Raw genomic sequence first — 20,614 nt, forward strand, 5'->3', positions numbered from 1 at the left:
CCTTACCTAACTTATTTAGCCACAGCAGAACCTGGAAAACCCAGATCTGCCCTCCAACGGTAGCATTCCATACAAACTTCCAAACCTAATTCCTTGGAGTATATAAAGAGGCTGAAGATGAATGATGCCGCCAGAAGAAACTTTGTTGAAGCTCATGCGAAATTCATATATTCTCTCAAGCAATCTTTCTTCACATTGTACTAATTGTGTTTACTATTAGCTTTCTAAGAAGCATTTCTTTGTAAACCCAAACTTTCAAACAGTTGTTTGATTTTCCTTAAGGAGACCAAGGTTGGTCGGATCCTTGAGAACCCAATCTTAGTGATCCTTGAGAAGACCAGGTAGCAAGTGCAGTTGTAACAAACTCTGATTAGTGGATTGCCTTCATTCTAAGAAGGAAGAAATCATCTTAACGGGTGAACTGGATTAGCTTGAGGGATTTATCAAGTGAACCAGGAGAAAATCATTGTGTGCTTTCCTTAACTCTTATCTTAGCACTTTTATCTTTGGTGTTTGAAGAGATTTGTTTAAATCTCAAGTGGGTCGAGTTTTAGATTTAAAACGCTATTCAAATCCCCCATTTTTATCGATTTTCATACCTTCACCCCATACATTATTAATTGTAACGTTTATAATTTTCTACTATTTAAAAAAAATAAGTTTTTTTCAATTATAAAAAATAAGTGAATAAGTATTGTTATAATGTTATATATATTGTTACCCAAAAGTACTGTATCTATTGTTTTCTTAAAGTAATATTGTATATATTGTTGCTAATATACTCAACTTTTTATGAAATATGTAAATTATTAACCTACAACCTTAAATTACAAATTTCTCACTTCCTCTTTTTAAAAAATCTATATACGCGGGTATAGGGACGGTATAGGTAGTTCTCGAAAGCACTAATACAGGATGAGTACTATAATACCCTACCCAGACCCTACCCATTGCCTTCTCTGTGCAGTGTACACCTCAAGATTTCACTTTCGCTGGAGTTCAATCACTAAGGTAAATATATAGTTTTCAAATTAAGAAATCACAAGAATGTTAAATTATATTACTCCCTCTAGAGCATCCAAATCAACAACAATATAGTTGACTTTTGTATCTCAATTTTTGAAATCTAAAGTTCACCTCTAGTTACGACAAAACACATGACATCTGCATCAAAATATTGAAGATGGTGGTGATCTTTATATTATTTTTTTTGGAAAGAAATTAGAAATATGTCCTAATTATACCGATCAATTTCTCATCTTCTATGGGTTGTTCAAACATAAAAGGAAATGGTGTGAAGGTAACCCATAAAAGGGAATTTGTAAACTTTCTATTAGTTTCACTGCGGTGGTCAGCTTAAAGTACAACCTGCATGGATGAGTGCAGAGTTTATATTTGTACGATTTGATAGAGACGTTGATCATGGTAATCTCGTAGCACAACCCCTCTTTTAAGGTTGACTCGAATTTTGCAACGCATATTAGACTGTGCACTGAATTTTGTCACCCTAAAAAATGTAGTAGAATCGGTAAAACTTTTTACGGAAGATTTTTCACCGTATATTTTGGAACAAAACGTGGACATACTTATATCTTATTACACATTATATTTTTTTCGCTCAAGTAAGGAAAAAAATAATTAAAACTACTAAAGAACATTCGATTCATTATATAAGTTTTTTTTTTATAAGTTTTATGCCTTTATATAAGTTTTTTGTATACACATTAAATCAGTATTTTTAATTTTTAATACATGTTAAATTATTAATATTTGATTCATTATTAATTTGCTAATATTTTCTCATCAATGTTTGTATTTATAATAACAATCGGAAAATGCTTGATAGGCCGAGCATATTGTATACGAAACATAAGAATGGCGTGGCATGACATGTCCGTGTCAAAACTAATAAAAATAAAGCATAAGGGAAAAAAAATCAGGATGATTAACACCAAAATTGTTAATAAATAAATAAAGCGCACATGCAAAAATAATCAAATTGTTAATTTCAAAGAGAAATCAATATGTAACAACAAAATGAAAACCCCTGCTCTAATAAAACTCTGAATAAAATCTCACGTGAGTATTACTGTTAACTCTTTCCCTTTTTTTGTCTTCAGCTCTTCGCTCATACCTTTGGTAACCACCGCCTACCAGGGATGATGGAGGAAAAAAATCCACTTTATCAATCTAAGTAGAGAAATTGAAGGATTTCGGTATTTCCCCTTCATGATTTAAAAAAGGGGGTGAAACAATATATAATGGTGAATAAAAAATGGAAGAATAAGTAAATAAGGGGAGCATGAAACATGAAACTAACCATTGGACACAACAAATAAAAAAGAGTGAATAAGAGGATAACACAGAAAATAATAAACTTACGATATTGCGATCATTCAGTGGCGGTGGAGAATTATAAAATAAAAATGGAAATAAAACCCTGAAAACAATAAATCAAAATAAGATAAACACGATGTCACAAAGAACAAGTGAAAGAGAATGCTATAGACTAAATAAATAATGTGAAAAATGTCTCAGAAAAAGCAAATGAATTCTAACCAATGCGCAGGTATATATAGTAAAATTAATTATTTTTGGATTAAGATAAAAATCATTACCTTACACATGATTGACAAATTATTTTTCTATGGAGTTGTTCCAGATGAAAGATAAATTGAAGGTGAAAGTTCCTTAGTATGAAATCGAATAATGAAATGAGAAATAGAAAAATGAAAAGGAGGAAAAAGCAATATGGAAAAATATGGAAAAAGGTTGGAAATACTTACCATGGAGTAGACGCATGGAGGAAAAAAAAGATGAGTTTTTTTCATAAGAAATTCCAAATTAAAGATGGGAGGAAGAAGTATAAGATGAATAAAAAATGGAGGAAAATGAAAGTCCTTGCCTTATTGTCGAGGAAGTACGCACGAAATGGTGCTGAAATTGTTGCCAATGAAAATAAGGAAATATATATATTAACCTTCTCTAATCTAATTAAGTTTTTCGTTATTTATTACAAATTATATAATTGTTCAAAAAAATCATCAATTCTTGAGTGTTAATGTTTTTAAAATTTGAATTTCAAAAAGATGATTAATTATATTCATTAATTTAAGGAATTGATTAGAGTCATTAATTTAGTATCTCCTTTCTTGTATAGTTGACTGCAGTATCTCCTTTCTTGTAGCCAGATAGTTCTTCTTTGCCTACGACAACACCTATGACGTCTACATCAAAATATTATTAGTGATAATCTTTATATTTATTTTTAAAATACTAATACTTGTAAAACATACCGATCAATTTTTCATCCTCTTTAGGGTTTTCAAATATTGAAGCATATGGTGCAAAGCTAAACCCATAATAAGGAATATTTCGTACTTCTATAGGTTTCACTTCGGTTTGCAACTTGAAATACAACCTGCACGGATGAGTGCAAGGTTTGTATTTGTAACTATTGATAGCGACGCTGAGAATAGCAATTTCATAACACGACCCCTCTTTTAAGACTGCCTCAAATTTTTCAACATGGCTACTCCACACTGTAGCTTGAATCTTGTCATCCTGAAAAATGTTTTATTTTTGTTAAAAAAATGGATGGAAGATTGTTTTTTTTTTTTAAAAAAAGATAACATGTTGAGATCTAAAGACGCAAAGTCATTAATTTGGTCGTTAACAAACCTTAGAATCCATAAGGATCATGTTAATGAAGTCAGGTTGGCTAGGTTCCTTATTGTTTGGGACTCTCCAAAGTCGTATCACTCTGGCAACAATCTTCCAAACCTTATTGGTCGCAACCCGAATTTTGGAGATAGGATCGATGTTTGAATTCATTGTGTGTTGTCTGTGAAGGCACTGATGTGGTGAAAGCAAAATTTGTTGTTTTGCAATGAAATACTGTAACACTTTACCGGGAGTTATACTTATAATAAACCGTGTAATGAAAAAAAAAAACGTATAAATGTGGTAGAATAGTATTTGGTATAATCAAGGGAGGAGTATATTATTGCTAGAATTAGGATTTTAAATATAGCATAATGCAATCAAGAAAATTCCTCGTCCAAATTCAGCATTAAAATAACATTAAAATGTTTGACTAAAATAGGAAAAAAATGAAATGTAGGTAGTGATTGGAGAAGAAAAATAATGATTATAGAGAAACTTAATAATGATTTTTTTTTGAATAAAAATCATGGTTGTTTAAAATAGGAAAAAATTTGAAATTTGAAAGACTTTTTCAATATAGTTGTATTTTAAAATTTAAAAAAAAAAGAAGCTGGAATATCTAAGTTGTATTTATTTAATATATTTTTTCCGGTAATATTAGTTTAGTCTATTTTTTCCGGAAATATTTTTAAAATATTATTTTAAAACCTATTCAATCAATTTTAGCATTGATGGTTATTAAAAATAGGAAAACATTTCTAATTTAGGTAGAAACTAAATGAGTTTGGCGGAATTAACAATGGTTGTTTAGATTAAAAAAAACAATGGTTGTTTAAAATAGGAATTTTTTTAAAATTATTTGAATGAATTTTTTTAATATATTTGTATTGCAAATCATCTTTTATTTGGTAATATTTGTAAACACAAATATGAATTTACTGCCTTTTCTAATTTTGTATTATGTATTTAAAATGTTAAAACATTATGGAATTATTATTTTAAAAGCTGTGTTGTATTTTTTTCGTAAAAAACAAATATGGGTTTTTTTTTATAAAAACAAATATAGGGTTTTAACTTATAATTTTGCATTATTTATTTATAATGTTAAAACAGTATGAAATTTTTATTTTAAAAGTTGTGTTGTAGTAATCTTCTATAAATATAATAAAGGAGAAGTTTTTGCAACCTTGAGGGTAGAATAGTAATTCAACAATTTATCACACTATATTTAAAATTTGACTATGATCATTTTGGTAAAAATCCAAATTATTCTCTCAGATTCAATCACACCCTTCCGTTTTATAACAATCTCATTGCCTTTTTGCATTCATGCATTCACTAAACTTAATTGTAAAAATCAATGCGCTCATTTATAGGGGATCCTAAGAACCTTTTAAGAGACCTTCAATATTCTTCAGTTTTTTAGACCTTAAATATTCTTCAGGTTTTTAGACCTTCAATCTTCTTCGGTTTTTTAGACCTTAAATCTTCTTCAAAGCTTAAACTACAAGTATAAATACTCCTTTCCTCCATACTTTTTTTTGCCGGTTTTCTAACCTTTACTTTTGCTTCTTATTTGGTTTAAGTAGATTCGGTCATTGACACTTCAAGCTTGATCAAAATCTCAAATGATGAATGCTCTTTCACTCAGGGCCGGTCCCGACATTTTGGAGGCCCTGGATTAATAATAAAAATGGACCCCTAAATTTTTTTTGGAGAAAGTTTAATAGGAACACTAAGCCAAAAAAAAGCCTTTTACAGCGCTTCGGACATCTCGCCGCTGTTAAATAGTATACAGCGGTACGAAGCGCTGTAAAAGATTGACTATTTACAACGCTTTTTAAGTAAAAACGCTATAAAAAGTATTCGAATTTTTTTTGGGGCCCTTCTTTTTTGAGGCCCTGGGCTGTGGGCCTGCTTGCACAGGCCCAGGGTCGGCCCTGCTTTCACTGTATCTTTTTTCTTTTTTTCTTTTATTTTATAATTCCTTTGTCTTTTGCCAATTTTTTAAAAAGTAAGTGGGTCTATCAACGCTTGAGCTTCTAATTTTGAATATCATAATTTGATTTTTGTTAATTTCAGGTTCAAACTGTGTGAGTGGAGAAGAGGATAAATGAGATTGTCCTGAGGGAACAAGGAAAGCAAGACAAATGTGTAAAGAAATCATGATTTGTAAGTTAACTAATAAATTTGTATTTCTTCCCTTTAAAATGTAGTTTTATTTAAACATTCATGCTTGGATTTACAAATTGCTATTTTTTCGGTGAGGACTCAACTTGCACCATTTTTTGGCATGGCTTTGACACACAAAAAGAAAAATTTGTGTTTGCAATTTAGTTTAAATAACTAAATTGAAGGAAGTCTTGCTTCCATAGCTGAACAACTTGGAAGACAAATTGAATTGACTAAGAAAATGCACGCTATGAAGGGTAGTTGCTGCAACCGTAATGATACGAGTGATGAGGATGACCAAGCTCCCAAATCATGATTTTTATCTTTACCTGATGTGGTATATGTTCATTTACTCTTCTTACACTTTTTTTATCCTTAAAAAAATAATAACAATGTCTTTCATCCATATATTCTTCTAATATTAACAAGACTTCGAGTTAAATATTTCAAGTGATTTATTCTTTTGGTGCTGGAAAAGAAGGAGGATATCCAACTCTAACAAAGACACATACATCTTTAGAAGTATGGACTCGAGAAAAATGAAAGAGACGGCGGTTGAAGAACCTAACATTGCTCATCAAAGTTTTATAAATTCTTTGAAGAAGATTGAGAACTCTGGTGACTCAAAAAGTCTCTATATTGCAAAGCCTGTTATGTAATGTAAGATATAAAAGTATGCTAGAAATTCAAAGCAACAAGAGCATCGATTTGAATTACTTTAAACCAATGTTAAATCTAGAAAAAGTTGTTATGAGTGTAATCCTTAGTATATTGTTTCTTTTTATTTACATTATTAGTAAATATAATTGTAAAAGTTGTACATATTAATATGTATTTATTAACATAATAGAAATTTAAGACTAAAATTGAAACACAGTAGGTCGAAGAATATTATTGCGAAGTTGATGGAAACTATTGGGCTATCCATGTCATTAGCTAATGAAGTGGAGGTTGGTTTTTTTTAGTGTTCTTTGTAACTTAATGTTAGTTTTGTCTCTGAGCCTTTTTGCATAGAAGAATTGAATAATTTGTCTTAAATTTATTATGATATGAGGTTGATACATTTAGGGACTAAATTATATATGTTTTGGGGGTTGGTATCCATTTCTATACATTTTTTCTTCGAATAAAGAAACTTATATTGTTTAATACTTTTATTTTTTTTAAGCAAAAAGTTAGTGGTTAATGTATTTATATCTATCTTTGGTGATTTTTTTTTTTCAAATTACCTTTGGTGATTGTTAGTGGACAATGTTTCTTTGCTTTCCCAATCTTTTTTATCGAGAGTTCAACAACCATGTGCATTGCACCACTATACTAGGTTGATTGACAACTCATGAGCTAAATAGAGTGAACTCTATTTTGTTCCAATTTTAAGTTTCAAATGGATAAAATGAATAACTAAATTGTTCTATTTTAATATTACAAAAAATAATAGCGGACCAAGAAATATTAATATGAATAATGTTTTTGAATCTAATCACAAATTAATAAATCTGAGTCATTGAATATGAAACAACTAGTACTTTTGACCCGTGCAACGCACGGGGACGTTCATTTTTGATTATATCATAATTTTTTTAAAATATATATGTTATTTTTGTGCATTTACTTAAAGAAAGTTTATGAATTTAAAGAATAAAATTAATTTTAGATATAAATAATATTAAATTGGAATTTTTTTTGCGAAGAACGTCCTTGATTTCGTTTGTAAGACAGTAGTAATTATATATATTTTTTGAAATTGTAATTATATTTACTATGTTTTCTAACTCACTTATCCCCAATGTTGATTGGATGATGGGTTATTTAACTCAAACTTTCTCATGGGTCATTTAGACAACCCATTATTTTGTTTGTTAATCTAAATGTTGCATTATTTAATTTAGTTTTTATATAATAATTTAAAATTTTATTGTAGAGAGAAGTAACACATATGAGCTAATAAAATACACCGAGTATATCCTCATAAATATTTTTTGCAAGTGAAATAATTACATTGACAATATAACTGAGAATTATAATTGCCATTATGAATTTCTTGAAATAAAATAAAAATAAATAGGAAAAGGTCATAATTAGTTTCATTGGCTAAATTTTAATACAATAATTATATGGAGAATAATACTTACAATTGTAATTACCATAACACATTTCCTTAAAAAAACATTGAAGAACACGTAGGAGTATAATTTGATTAAATTGATTCATATGTTATTTTTATTTGTATATATAGATCCAAAGAACTTAATGATTAAACTTAATTCTTAATCTTGTCTCTTTTTTTTTCAAACCTATCTATTCTTACTATCACTCTCATGTGTACTGATTTATTGAAATATTTTTTCACCCTCAATACTGTCAAAACAACTTCTTTATATATAAATTCGGATATTTATAAAAAATTATAAAAAGAACTAAAATTATATTAAAGTGTATTTTTCTTCTAACAATTCAATTATTAACTTTCTTTTAAATAAAATCTTCATTCTCGCATGTTAAGTTTTTAACTCATAAATTTTATATTAAATAAATTATACATATATCAATCATGTTCAATTATTAACTTACTCACCGTAAAAAAAAAAAACCCTTATTCTAAAATAAAGTGTATTTTGTTAGCTATTTTTCAAAAAAATAAAATTTGTTAGCTATCTTCTGATTAAAACATTGAGTTTGTGATTAATGTTTCTTATAGTGTGTCATAGAGCAAGTTGCAGTAGTAAAATCAATGATTCCTGCGCTCAATGTTAAATGAATCATATATAAATTTTTTAATTAACAACTAAAGAGTTTTAAACATACTCATTAATTTCTCAGTTACTCAATAAGAACATAAATTGGTATTTAAATATTTAACTTCAGTTTCAATATATCTTAATCTTCCCAGTTACAGTTTCTAAAGCATTAAACCTTTTTTTACTATGCTAATATGCTTTGATTGTAAAATAGCCGTTTGAAGCACAAATTAAAATACCGAAGGATCAAACGAAAAACTGAATTTTTTTTAAAAGCGAAAAACTGAAATTGAAATCAATAGATATTGAAAGAGGGTGGGGATCCTCTCAAGTGGGAAAAAACTTGAGGAAATAATGTGTGTAGATCTCAACCCTTCATTTCTTTTAAAATAGATCAAAGGCTAAAACTAAAAGAAGATTAAATAGTGTTTTTTATGTGTGATGTACCCAATTATTTTCTAAAAATGGTAGTCAGAAACTCAAAATACATGAGTATGAGGACCGGGTAATGGGTACAGAAACTCACAAAGAAATGATGGCCAATAATATTTGTTGGTTCCAGAAAAAAAATAAAAGTAAGTATCCACTATCCAGAAAAGAAAAGAGTAAATTTTTGGAAAGCTTAACACTATTTCCACACTACACGAAAATGAAATGGAGTATGAGGACCGGGTAATGGGTACAGAAACTCACAAAGAAATGATTGGATACATCACATATAAAAGACACTATTTAATTTTTTCTTAGTTTTAACCTTTGATCTGTTTTAAAAGAAATGAATGGTTAAGATCTACACACATTATTTCCTCAAGTTTTTCCCCACTTGAGAGAATCCTCACCCATTGAAAGATTCAAATTATGACCATTAAAGAAAAATAAAATTATGTTAAAGTGTAATTCTTCTTAAAATAATTTAAGGGGGACATAATAGTAAGTTCACTTCATCCCTTAACCATTATGAGATTGGGAGTTCGATCCTCGCTCGTGGAAATAAAGTGCATATTGTGATCAACTATTTACCACCACGGCAAAGGAATAGTCATTATAGTCAAGGGTAGATATTCTTGACTCACCAAAAAAACTTATACTCCTAAGTAAAATATTTATTCTCTTTATTAAGTTTCAACTTTTATAATTTATATTATAAAAAATATTTGTAAATATGAATGTGTTTTTTATCCCCATATGTCATATTTTCACTATTAGCTAGGTTATTATATCATATTTATAATAAACTAAAATAATGTGCAAGTGTGTTTTTTCTTCTAATAATTAAAAATTAAAAAATTAAAATATCTATCTACTCTTAAATAAAATGTTCATTGTCTGGCATTAAGTTTTACTTTATAAATTTTATATTAAAAAATCATATATAAATTATTAATGTGTTTTCATCATAATACTCGATGATCTCATTACTGGACCAACTCCCAGGTCCCATGAGATAATGCCAATCTACAAGCACAAAACATGTGGAGCTACCAAACTCATCCACCTCATACTATGAAAACCAACATAATGCAGGACAATGCTTATCATGACAGATTTAATTAACGAAAAATTGGAGTCTTGACATATGATTAAGATATTTTTCATTTATTCAAACAATGCAGCTCTTGTAATCAACAGCATCTGAAAGACATTCTCCATCTTAACTTTTGATCGGTTCTCTCCAACATCAACCCAAAGTGAAAATGAAAAAATGTGACCTGATCTATGCAGAAGCACTACACATTAATCGGGCTGCCCTGATCCTTTGAATTTCTTCCTCTTTCCTCGAAAGATCGTTTTACAATCTCTTAGGATTCAATCCCCAAATAATGGATGCAACAGCACTTCATACACCTTGTACTTGTAGCACAACAACGCAGCTTTGATTCCAAATAATTTTGTGAAAGGAGCCTACTTTGGTTTTTCTACATTTGAAATATCTCCTATACCACCAAGAAATCATTACCCCATCTTATAATTGCATTTGCAGATTAGGTGCAGATAATAGAGACTTAGAAGCTACCCCCCTTCACCATTTTTATTCACTGCTTCATCCGCTTACTCCATAACTACTAACCCCAACCATATACAACTCGTATCAACATAAAGTCCCTCAAATTAATTTCTCATATGTTAAGAAGGACGATGTGGAAGACGTGGAGCTTCATGGAAGGATCCAACATGTGAGTCAAATTGTAAGGCCCGAGTTTTTAAGTTTATGCTAAGTGAATAAACTTCTTATTCACGATTAGGATTGATCCGTTTGATGTCCATCCGTTTCCGGAATGCATTTAGTTAACTGGGTTAACCGTCATTTGCATATCATGCAACATGCATACTAATTTAGTTGGCGAATGTGATTGTTATTTGTTAATCCTATTTGGAACATGCTAAATGTTATTATTGTTGTTTATGTTATTGTGGAATGTGCAACCCTAGGATGTTATCCCTAGCTATAAGCCTAAGTGGCTATTTCCTTATCTATATCTATCGGTGGTATTATTTATATAATTCTTTGGAGTTGACCCTCGCGTCTTCTGTGTGTGCTTTGGCGGACAAACGCCCATTGTCAGATGTCTTTGGCGGGCTAGTTCAAGATGGTTCACCCTTCGGGGGAAACTAGGTTGGGATGCTGGAACAGGAGCGCGTCGCGGTAGCGAGAGGATGACGGATGGTGTACATAGACTAGGTCGTCCTGGATTTCGAATTCGGACGACGATCATGCTAGCATGTAGGTTTTAGTGCTGGTGTGAGCTCCTCAAGATGGGATTAGTGTAGGAGTAGAGTCTTAGCTCTGAACATCATTTGTTTCTTTTGGGACAGGGTAGCTTCCCACCTATAGCTTTTTGTGTGGTTTCTATACAGGAATCACAGAGAGTTGGTTGGACTTAGGAGGTCTTGCTTCAGGCCGATGGGCCAGCTGATTCTCAGTTTTGAGGGATGGTGTTGCGGACACTTCACCTTTACTTTCAGTCTGCACATATTGCCTTCGGGCGCTACACTTTTCTTTCCGTCACTGGAGGTTACTCGTGACGAGGTTGTTACTTACAGCGGAGGCTGTATTATATATTGTACATTAGTTCTGTTGCTTGTCGCTTTTGGGTTTGATTTAATTCAGTCTTGTCTTAGTTATTATCGAAAAAAAAAATATTCACGTTTTTCCGCATTAAGTTTACTTTGGGTTACTAAAGTGACGCCACCGAAATCGGGGTGTTACACAAATGCCCAAACATTTCCCATCACAAACCACATGCTGGCAAATAAAATATCCATTGAACTTCATTTGTTCATCGAAACGTGAGCTTCTGTACGCACAGTTTTCTTCATTGTTACTTTGCTGCTCTATATCAGTAAAGCCAAGAGCACCCCCCAAGTCATATGAAGTTGATGGGAGAAACCGCAAAGTAGCAGCAGGTTAAGAACACATCCAATGTCACAACTCATAACCTCATAGGCCAAATAGGCTTCTCATTTTTTGAAATGGCCAGAGTGAATGTTGTGCTAGTTATTCAGTAAGCCTCCAGCCTAGTCCTCAGCTTCAACAGATACTATTCAGACCCCGTTTAGATTTCTGAATGAGCATCATCTATTGTTGGACAAATTGCTGATGTTGCACTTCTTAAAAAAGATGAGAATAAACCTGTAAATTGTTTTGTAGCCAAAATTACATGACAACCTTCATAAAAGCTATAGGAAAATTTGGAACGTTGTATGAAATATTCATGTACTTTAGCTATGTGGTTTTGGACCAAAACCACATTGGAACTGCAGTTAAGAACAAATATTCATGAACACCCAAGTTTCAGTGAGGTTTATAAAACAAAGAAGGAAAAAATTGAATCATTGAAAAAGATTTCTTGTTTTACCTCACTTCATTTGTCTTTGCACCATAAGATGTAAGGTGCTGAAGGCCTTTTTCCTCAGAGCACATGTTCTTCTTCTTCCCCTTCTTAGAATATTTGGTTCATCATAGTAAAAACATCATAAAAAATGATAATAACCAAGGCGGAGTTCAGCTAACCATAGTCAGTTTGAAGTTTGAACTCCTTCAGCTTCTCTAATTTTTCCAGCTCAATCTGAAACAGATACATAAGCCATGCCAATGTCATTGATAAGTATATAACAATTAGTTCCTTGGGTATCACATTGTGGATAGGTACCTGACAAAAAAAAACCACATTGCATACCTTAAGCATAGAGATATAACCATAAACCTCGACAGAAGTAGAAGACTCAACTCCCCCATAAAACAAATACGAAACTTTAAAATCAATGAGGCTAAAATGCTGAAAATTACACTCACATGTACAATTTCATTTTTCAAATTCAAGCAATCAAAATTTAATCACCTTGTAAACATTAAACTTCCTAGAGAATCAGAAAACACAATCTTCTCAATGTGGCATGAAGTATGGCTACACATGATCCTGGAGAAGGAAGGAGGGAGGAGAAGATTGAGATCACAGAGTGAGTCCTCTGTCCTCATCTTTGATAACCCCCCTTTCTCCGCTGCTTGCACCCTACCATGGATGACCCATCTTCTCAATTTCCCCTTGTTTTGAAATCAAAACCATAGATTTAGCACCCAAGATTATTATAATCTAATTGAAATCATAATAAACAAAAGGGTGAGGTTATGCTTCACCATATTGCCAAATGAATAGGATACTTCTAATGAACCGAAATCAACCGTGAATACAAAAAAAGGAAGAACAGTAATAAGAATTTTAAAAAGAGAAAAGAAAAACCTTTGATTGGATCAATGGAAATCGGCTGGAGGATGATCGAGGAAAGAGTAATCGAGAAAATTTCATCAGTTGTTGTCCTCTAAAAAATCCATTTGCGAGTTCCACTTTAACCAAACCACCCTAATAGTCATAGGATATATTCTGTATACAAAATAGTAAAATGATGATTAGCAAAAACCACAATAGCTACATCAAAAGCTAAAGAAGCAGCAAGTTGAAGACTAACTTTGATGTCAAGCCATAAATTTAATAAATACTAAATTTGCCTCTTTCAAAAACTAAATTTGAAGCATATTAGATTATCCAGAAGAGAAGAAACAATAAAAGTGAACTTGGTCTACTCCAAATCTCTAAAGAACATCTAATCATATTGATTAAAATCAACAAAACAGCAACGTGGAAAATCTGTAAAAGACTAAAAACACTATGTTTTTCCTTTTATAAATATTAATAGAACAAAAGCTTACAACAAAAAAGTAACATCCAAGTATAATAGAGTTTCAGAATTGGGTACATGAGAAAATATGAATCCAATCACAAAACACCAAATTCCATGAAAATATCTGTCATGACATATCACAAAATCAATAAAGCAACAACCAAACTAAAAATTGAAGGGACCAAAAGGAAGAATCAACTTGAACTACCACCGCAATGAACAATCAGCAATATCAATTGCCATAACAAATGTAATGGATTGATCACACCCCTCCTCCACTCGCGGAGTGTGCGCTCACCCCAGCCATGAAATCCCCATTTCCATTGATCCCTCTTCCTCTTCTGCTGAGAATATAAAGCGAAGCGATTGAAAATTAAAAGGAAGGCTGTGTTTTCCAGATAATTAACCTAGTTAGATAGCCGTTTTCAAAACAGAAATTCAAGAGAAGACTGTGTTTTCCAGATTTTACTAATTCTGAATTAAGGCATCGAGTATGAGTACCTGGGAAGTGCTTGACATCGGAGCTTGTTGATGTGGTCGCAGAGCTTCATCAGATAAGGACGTCACATTCGCTTGTTTGCCTTGGTTGCTGCTCACGTTCTCGAATCAGGAGTTCCAGAGCAACAATGGACTCTGCCATCCTCCCTCTTGCTATCGTTCCTGCCATCGTCTCGATCTTTTCTTTCTTCGATTCTTTTCCCTATTTCTGGTGTGTGTGCGGCCCCATATTTGTCTAATGAGAAACCGAGCAATTACAAAGGAAACTATGGGAAAACAAAACGGAAAAAACAAAAAAGAAACGTAAGAAAGAAAGGGGAAAGGGCTGAAGGAAAATGGGATTGAGATGTACGGCTGTGATCGATTATTTAGGAAATAATTTCTACTTTTACTAAAATGTCCATGCTAAAAGTTAGATTGTTGTGCATTGAATTGTTGAACGACTTATTTGCCCTCAAAGGCTGCAAAACTTTGCTTTTATATATAGTATAGATAGAAGTATAGATAGATAGATAGATAGATAGATAGATAGATATCATTTACATGAAATTTGGGTGAAGCTTGCAAGTGGATAGTAAAGGAGCATCTATCTATCTATAATCTATCTATCTATCTATCTATCTATCTATCTATCTATCTATCTATCTATAAGCTGGGTTTCAATATATTTTGCTGTAAAAAAAAATCTGGGTTTCAATCCTTTTTATGTTAATATCTCTTTTTACATAATAAGAAATTCCATTTATTATGTCACAAAAAAAATCCGTATTTGTTTAATTTTTTGAATGTTAGACATGTGTTTTGCAATTGTTTCAAATTTATGATTGTAAAAGAAAACTGAAAATTAAAATTGTAATTAAATTAGCCCACAATAATTATGGTGAGTCATGGTTTTATGTTGGGACAAAAAAGTAGGATGGTTTTTTTTTCTTGAAGGGAAAATAGAAGACTTTGGGGGTGCTATGTGCCGTAAGTTTGTAGAAGAAAACCTTCTCTTCTCTTGACACATCATCCCTTATAATTGTGAAAACTGTGTCCAGCTAAGCAATTTGTCTGACGTGTCATGCTCTCCCCATTTCTAAATCCATCGTTCGAAAGCCTGACGGTTCTCTTCTTCTCTAGGCCCATCAATGTCGCAAGCCTTGTGAGAGGGAGTGAACCCAATCGATCCTCATCAATCCTCCGCCTCCCTGCGTCCCTTCGCCGCAAATCCCAACGATGACAGCACAAACCCCGTTCTTCCTCAGCCAATTGTCTGCCCGCTACCCAGCTTTGAAGCTTCGCCATACTCGCTTAATCTCAACGCCCCTCCCTTGTGATGCAATCGACGAGCTCATGCACCCAGTGATGCCTACACGGACGTTGATCACGATATATTGATTACTTACAGATCTTACGAGGGAGCCGAAGGTTAGCATTCTCCCCCTTCCCCTTCAATTCTATCTTCTCAAATCTTATCCCTTTAGCCTCTCACATGAACTTCCTCTAATCTCTTTCTATATTTTTTTTCTGTTTCAGGTTGTCGCAAAATCACAACAATTCACAGCGTGCTCAAGACTTAGCTAACGTAAGATTTATCTCTTCCTCTTTGTGCAAAATTGTTCTGCTACTCTATTGATTAACCATTTAAGAAAAGCATACCAATGGTACAATCTACATGTATGATGAAATTATGTCGCCTACTCACAGTTTGCTACCTAATGGGCTTTGTTCTGTTTTACTTATATTCGATGTGGATTCAGAAATTGAAAAACAATCTAAATTGAGTGCTTTCTTTGAACAATATTCTTGATTTAAACATCAAGATATGAATTTGTCTGGAACATAGTGGAACCCATTTTGAACCAAAGTTATGATTAGAGACAAAAGAAAACTTGAGAACATCTATCAGTAGCCATGATGACTCTGATAAGAAACCTATTTCAAAAGTTCAGAAAAACAGGAAAAATGGTTCTGGCATAACTATATAAATAGGAAAGAGCAACTGCACATCCAGTTAAGAGACCTCTAGAAAATATTCATTCTCAAAATCTTCAGTGAAGAATCCAAAGGTTTTAGACTCAGCATCATCTATCAGAGTAAGCAATTCTCTGGAAAAGTGAGCTGAAGTTAGATGATGGTGACATTTCTATTTCCCAGAGAGTGAAGAAGCCAGTCATATCAGCTGATAAATTAATATTCACAAAGAAAACCGTGAAAAAGGTTACTGAACATGATAAGTATGGCTCAATAGCATATAAGAAACAAGCCAAGATCAAGTCGAAAAAGTAGCTTTGGCGATGGGCAGAATAATATGGACTATATTGGTTCTCACTGGTGTCATTTTTCCTTCTCCTTACTAGCCCCATGGGGTAAATATGCTCTTTGAAGGGAAATCAGTTGGTGTGGCTAATGAGCAAGAGGAGGCAAGATTCTACATATGCAAACTATGCTCTTAAGATTTTGGTCTCTTATTCCTTTCTTTAATGAATTGCAGTCATTTAAGTACTTTTATGCAAAAATTTCACAACTTTTAAAGTCTATTTGTTCTGCGTTTTTAACAGTATTGTGAGCTTCAAATAAATTTTTGCAGGTTGCTACAATGTTTGTGGCCATGTCATACAAGGATTAGTTCAAAATTTTGCAGATTAGTTCAAGGAATATTTCTGGAGGGATTGGTGAAAGTTGTTAAGTATAAATGATAAATCATGTAATTCAGAACTTAAGGTTGTGAATTCACCCTGATCTATGAGCTTTTGGAGAACAAACCAGGTCAATTTATGAAGTTCATGGCTAATTATACAAATTTCCCCTTTGTGTTTGTAACTTTATTTTTATCGATTTTGTTTGTATATCCATACATATGTGTGTATGTTTATTAGAGTTCCAATTAGGCAGGCTAACACTAGAAGGGGAAGTAAAAATCATGCAGAGGCCCAACCTATGTGGGGTGTAACACCCCGTTTTTAATTAAAATAATGTTGGTATTTTATTTTAATTAAGATTATATTGTATGGGGGTTTAATAGGTGATATATTAATACTTTAATGAAATAAAATAATTTTTTTGTGATGCTGAGTGTGTTTTATGAAATGGAAGAGAGCTAGGGGGTGAAAGTTAGGATTAAAAATAGAGACAAGGACTAGGAGAGATTTTAGGATTTTTAGTTTAGCCCTTGAGGAATTAGGTTTAGATGGTTTAATAAGGATGGGGAAGCAGCTAAAGAAAAAAAAAATAAGAAAGAAGAGGACGCGTGAAAGAAGGAGAAAAAAAAAAAGAAGAAGGTTGTGCGTGAAGTAGCAGGAAGAGAGGGAGAGCGGATCGGCTTCGGAGAATTCGATCGGGAACGGGGAGCTGCACTCAATCCAAAGGTAAGGGTGGGATTTTGAGTTTCTAATGGAATTATGGTGAATGATATTAGGGATTTGGGAGATGTAGAATTGTTTCTGTTAATGATGTTCTGGAAATCTGATTTGAAATCCATTGATTTTGGGATTTTTTTTTGTGTGATTGAACGGGGTGAGGGCAGAACCATAGTATGCTAGGAGTTTTGGGTTGAGGTTCCCTTTTGATTTTCTTTATGATCACGCACATAAGGACTGTTAGGTAGCATGCTTGTTAGGTTTTGTGTCTTGTTTGATGAGAAACAACTTTAATCACTTATTTTGGAACATAAAACGGACTGGTCACTTTCCTGGTATGAACCGTGACTTTCGAAGCCTTTTAGAGCCTGTTTAGAGTGCTCGAATAATGTTGCGTTGAACTGAGAAAGTGTAGGCCTTTGAAAGAGCTTTCTGGAATGATATGGTACATAATTTTTGGTTGAGAGACGAGGTCTGTAAGTTCAGTTTAGTAAACCATGTTTTTCTGCGCTCTGTATCTGCTATCTCTGCCAGTGAACTTCAACGTGATTTTTCACCTTGTTAATGTGCCCAGAAAATTCTTTGATGAACTAGAAAGAGGTAGAGTTTTCTGTTAGCTTTTCAAATTGAGGTCATTTGTAATTTTTGAACAAGTAACGAATCCTGTAGGTTATCTCTACTGAAATATGTTTCTGCTGTGAGCGTAATTCCTGAACTGCTATATGATTTATGCACGGATTTGATGATGCTGTGCTGCTGTCCAAAATTTCCTGGGCTGGACAGTACACTTCGAGACCTGTTTTCGCCCAGTTAGAGTGCTCAAATGAAGATGTGATCAACTAAGAAATTGTAGGACTTTAAGTTAGCTTTCTAGGCATATAAAATACATGATTTTTGGTTCAGTAACGAATTCAGGAGACCGCTTTTAGTGGCTGGTGTTCCTGCTGTTTTTCCAGATTACGGAAATTCTGATTGTTTTGGAAATATAATTAGATTTAGCTTACATGTTGTATGAAAGTTAGTGTCTTTATGTTCCATGTATTAGCTATGAGAATGATGCATGTGGCTGAACACCTTTAGCATGAAATCCATAATTTATTTACCATATGTGATAGCTTCTTCCATGATTGCATGCTTAAGTGAGTTGTTTCATTGATTTGGTGCCAAAATTGCCTAAGATGTCAGGGTAATTGTATAGTTGATAAAAATGCATGTGTGCTGAATTGTGTTGTTTTAAGCGATGTTAGTGATGTAGTGATATAGGCGCAATGCCTCATGTTGAAGTGATGATTATGAGATGTATACGTCCTTTTGAGTCGCATAGCATCTGCATACTCTGTGATGGCCTGTATTGGCGATTTGTGATGAAGGCTTATGCCTTGTGCCTCCAATAATTGGCAATTCGTGATGAGGGCTGAAGCCCTGTTGGTACCACATACATATGCATAGTCATTGTTGTGTTCGAATTGTATCCGAGTCGATGACGTTATTTGTGACTGTTTTAGTAACTGAGCTATATGAATATAAAAAGAAGTGGTGTGGCATTAATCTAGCATATTTATTGCCATTCTTATATTTATGATACTCGATATCTCACCCCTTCTGTTTGAATGTTACCCTTGTTGGTAACGTGCAGGTAATTAGGAGGAGTAGTCTATAGCCTTTATTTCGAGTTGGAGTCCTTGCTCTGATACGTAGCACTCGGGGGGGAAATGGACGCTTGTTTTCCTTCTGTTATAATTTGAATTAAGTTGTTATTTGAGAAGTTGTTTCTGTTTTAAGTTGTGGGCAAGATACTATGTTTTCTTTAAGTTTTAAAGACACTGGATTCGCTGCATAACTATTTGTCAAAGTGAACTAGTTCAAAGACTAATTAACTGTCACAAGAGCATTTAAGTTTATTTATGAGTTCATCTCAAAGTTTATGTGCTATGTATCTGTTACAGGAGCATTATGATAATGTTTTAAGTGATTATGTAATGCCCCATGAGTGTTAGAATTTTTATCACTCTGATATTTGCAATACATATACCGTTTAGAATTGGGGTGTTACATGGGGCGGTAGAGAGGACAAAAGAATTCCCACTATAGGAAAAACATAATTCATACATGGCAAAATAAAGGAAAAACAGAATTCTATTAATAAGAAGTGAAAGAAATTATTGTGGATGTGAAGGAGGCAGTTAGAAATTAGAGCTGCAGTATTTTTCCTTCTTTGCATGTCTTTTTAACCTTTCAGTATTTGTGAGTTATCTTTAATTATCCCTTCCACTATTTAGAGTTGTTATTAGTTCTCATAGGGCTGATATTGATCATATTATTACTCAAGGAAAGTAGAGTGTTTGAGTAAAATTTAATTATGTCAGTATGGATGTCAAATGTGCCTAATTTGTACTCCCTCCGTTCCTTTTTATTTGTCTTTCTAGTACAAAGCTCTTCCACCAAGGTATTGCACTTTTAGAGCTAATTTTCCCATTTTACCCTAATTCAATTCAATATTTACTTTATCTTCATTCATAGATTTTCTCTCTCCAATAATTAATTTCCTAATTTTCCCACAACACTCTCTCTCATATCATTAAACTATTTCAGGTTTCAACAACATTAATTTTACATTGTCTCATGCACTCCTCAAAGAAAGACTAAAAGACTTCAAAAAAAAAAAAAAAGGAAACGCAGAATTGTGCACTTGATAAACAATGAGTCTTCAAATATTGCAATGAGACCAATGAGTCTTCCACTCTTGCTTTTTCCATCAGATTTTTTTAATTGTGCACTTGATAATTCACCATGTGTTTTCTTTTTATAGAATTTTAAGTCTTCAAATGAATTTTTTTTCCTATGACAGAATTTAATGCTACACTCTTTTTTTTTTTGTGTAACATTGGAATTTAAAACTATATTGGGAATATTATTTGAATTCATTTATTTTTTAAATTGAAAGGCTAGTTTCCATTCAATCAAATTCTACTGCAGTGTTTTTTGAACCACTAAGTATCATGCAATTTTATGATGTGATTA

The 20,614-nt window shown here is 32.6% G+C and overlaps 1 long non-coding RNA gene across 2 annotated transcripts; it reads left to right on the top strand.

The window, feature by feature from the left end:
• The first annotated feature begins 15,233 nt into the window (after positions 1–15,233).
• Positions 15,234–19,594, top strand: LOC130737769 (uncharacterized). 2 transcript variants are annotated; one of them, XR_009018938.1, is made up of 4 exons: positions 15,234–15,662; positions 15,771–15,819; positions 16,825–17,003; positions 19,230–19,594. It is a non-coding gene; the product is annotated as an uncharacterized LOC130737769 (long non-coding RNA). The 2 variants fall into 2 exon arrangements; XR_009018937.1 differs by lacking the exons at positions 15,234–15,662; positions 15,771–15,819; positions 16,825–17,003 and adding an exon at positions 17,012–17,602.
• Positions 19,595–20,614: the final 1,020 nt, after the last annotated feature.

This window comes from Lotus japonicus, chromosome 2 (assembly GCF_012489685.1).
Source record: "Lotus japonicus ecotype B-129 chromosome 2, LjGifu_v1.2".
In the NCBI taxonomy this organism is placed as follows: Eukaryota; Viridiplantae; Streptophyta; class Magnoliopsida; order Fabales; family Fabaceae; genus Lotus; species Lotus japonicus.